At 38.0% G+C, this 3,301-nt stretch overlaps 1 pseudogene; it reads right to left on the bottom strand.

The window, feature by feature from the left end:
- Positions 1 to 1,367: 1,367 nt before the first annotated feature.
- Positions 1,368 to 2,960, bottom strand: LOC122490965 (annotated as a pseudogene).
- Positions 2,961 to 3,301: the final 341 nt, after the last annotated feature.

A 3,301-nucleotide genomic window follows, 5' to 3' on the forward strand; every position in this document is an offset into this window, starting at 1 on the left:
TTTTAAAAGCCTGTTTGGCATTTGTCCATGCTGTTAAAACATGCATTCACAATTTTATGTGCTTATCTGAATTTTACCATAAAATGAAAATCTATACCTTGATTTAATTTTATTATTTATGTTTTTGTAATTTAAGATTACTATATTTCCTTACAAGAAGAACGTTTGAACAAATTTTACAGGTAGTCAATCAACTCTTGTTCAAATTGGACACACATCAAATCTAGCATTATGGGAGTTTTATTTATTTGGAAGTGAACTTTTAACTATTAATACAAATGTCAAGATACTATACAAAACATCCACAGAAACTGTTTTCATCTTTTTTTTAATTGTTCACAAACGTTGCCTACATTATCCAACATAGAACAGAGAAATGGTACATCTTTTTCTTTCAATTTGCATACAGTGGAAAAACAAGAGTATACATATATATATATATTTACAAAGTTTAATGAATAGAAACTAGCAGGCTGACAGTTTGTAAGTGAGAAATTATCCTATAAAAATAATAAGAATCTATTTAGCATCAGTCACTTGCATAACCAAGTATTATTCTGATTAATAAAATTTGCTGCCATTAGGCTTCTGGCATATACTTATACCATTACTGAATTTGTAGTATTGCTTCCCACCTTTGTTCTCCTTCATAATTACTAACATAGAAAACTGCTACAGAGCAGGGGTAAGTATTTGCAAAAGCAAACAAAAAAATCCCCAGCTTATTATAACCATGACTATATATGACAGAATTTCTTCCCAAGAAATGGCCTTTCAAATCATCAAGAAATCACCAGAATGGAATTTGCCAAGGTACTATGCCTATGTCCAAGAAGAGATCCATTTATTTATATCCAACAGAGGAGCTAAAAATCAAACTTAATATTTAGTTTGGGGTAGGTTGGGCAATCTAGCCATTTGAAAAATGACTTTAAAATAATGGCCACTAAAAACAGGTTAACTAAATTTATTTTAAAAATCATAAAACAAAAGAGTATTACATTCTGCACAAGGCTCTGGGTATATGCCAGGGACATGTGGATTATCATACTTTTCCTCTCTGTCCCACATCCCAAAATGTTATGGTGACCACAAAGCAAAGTTTTCACAATAATCATATGGGAAATAATTTTTTTCTTGTTTTTAGATTAAATCACCAACAATGAACAAAAACTAACACTCATTCACTCTGCTGATGTTTCAAAATTTCAATGTTAATTTTAACATGCCGTTCCCTGCCCATTTGTAAGGAACTAAAACATTACATCTGGTGAGCAGCAAAGATTTCACTACACCTCAAATGCAGAACACCTATGATCAGAGGAACGTTGGCTTTTTAAACAGAAGCAGATTAAAAACAAACAAACAAACAAACAAACAAAAAAACAAGATGCAAGACTCCTTCAGTTCTTCACTAGTCTTAGAAAAACTTTCCAGAATTCTGTCACAGTTTTCTGCAGCAAATATTATGCATTCTGTACCTGGTCCTGTGTTCCTGTAATGGTAATGATCAGATCTTCAGACCCTTCTAAAGGTTTATCAATTTTTACCGAAGTTCCTGACTCATGACGGATTTGTTTAATCTGCTGACCACCTTTGCCAATAATAGATCCAGCCAAATCTTTGGGAATAGTTACTTGTGTAGTCCATCAAGATCACCATATGAGCCATGACCCCCTGCATAGGAATAATCATATCCAGAGCCATCCTGTGGTTCATAAGCCATCTGCCATTTGGATGGGCTCCATGTATCCATTGGAGAGTCCCAAATTTCATGAAAACCAACCAGGCCATATTAGTGGTCTCTGGGGCTTCTTCTGTCATAGGCCCTTAGATCTCCTCTTCTAGGTGGTGGTGGTGGAGGAAGATTCTGAGGCCTGCTACCACCCCAGCCACCTCATCCAGGAGGAGGTGGGGGAGGTCCTAGACAAAGGGTCATATCATGATAATCTCTTCTAGATGGAGGCATAGGATGCCCACCCCACCAGGAAGCACTGTGTCAAAACTGGCCCCACATGGGAAATCCCACAGGATGTCCATGGCAGTCATAAAACCACCATAATTGTAAGTTTCATCATAAAAATTGGGATCATAAGGCTGTGCACATCCTTTGATGGGAGACTCCAAAGTAAGATCAAGGATGATCTTGATGCACTCGACAACCCTATCAGGTTTTCCTCTAATAAGAATGACTCTATGAGGAATGAGGACAGCATTCCAGGAAAAACGTGAATATTGTCTGTATGTTCTCCTGAAGTTCTTTATCACCTTTGACCCTAATAATTCCCCCCGCAGACTCTGATGAATCAACAGTTCCAAATCGCAAAGTCACTTCCTTTATAGTGTGGGTAATTTAAGCATTCTACAGCATCAGATTCAGGTGGGAGCTGGATGGTTGCAGTGGGTGATGGCACCTGCAGGCCCTCTTCCAAGGTAGAGATGATTTTCTTCAGAATTTCTCCAATTGTTTCAATATCAGCACTGATACTCAATATGTTCTCTGAGTCACTGCTGTCTGTGACTGAAACACTGACATTGTAGTCTGTATGGGGAGTAAGTGAATGAGTGATTATTTATTTATTTATTTATTTATTTATTTATTTATTGGGGGGGGGGAGAGAGAGAGAGAGGGAGGGGGAGAGAGAGAGAGAGAGAGAGAGAGAGAGAGAGAGAGAGAGAGAATCTTAAGCAGACTTCAGGCCCAGTGCAGTGCCTGACATGGGGCAAGATTTCATCATCAGGAGATCATGACCTGAGCCAAAATCAAGAGTCAGATGCTTACCCGACGGAGGCACTCAGGAGCCCATTGAGCCTTCTTAATATTCTTGTTTCCTTTTCCAATCACTGCTCCAGCATTCTTGCTCTGAAGCAGAATGCGTAATTCAACCATCTCCTCAGTATTTCTAGACTTTAATAGCTTGTTCCTCTTCCACATCTCCTGCAGGGGAGCTGGTGCTCATTTTCTGTCTAGCTGTGACTGGCTGAGTGCCGCAAGGCAGCACAGGGACAATGGCTTCACCAGGTATGGCAGCATGAGGATGTCAGTTGGTCCTGCCCAGAACACTTCAGTTCTGCTCCACAAGAATATATAATACCTGACTGGTGTGTCCATTTAACACAAGATAATGGAAACTGAACAGCCAAAGGAAACCTTCCCCAATACCTTGATTTAATTTAAATAAGTCAAATTCTCTCATTCCTACAATCAATTAGTTTCAGCAGATTTGTCTTTCTTTCAAATTTTAAGTTCTGACTTAATTGATTTTTGTAGTTGTTCTTTTCTATTCTTCAAATAAGAAAT

Source organism: Prionailurus bengalensis, chromosome C2 (genome assembly GCF_016509475.1).
Source record: "Prionailurus bengalensis isolate Pbe53 chromosome C2, Fcat_Pben_1.1_paternal_pri, whole genome shotgun sequence".
NCBI classification, from domain to species: Eukaryota; Metazoa; Chordata; class Mammalia; order Carnivora; family Felidae; genus Prionailurus; species Prionailurus bengalensis.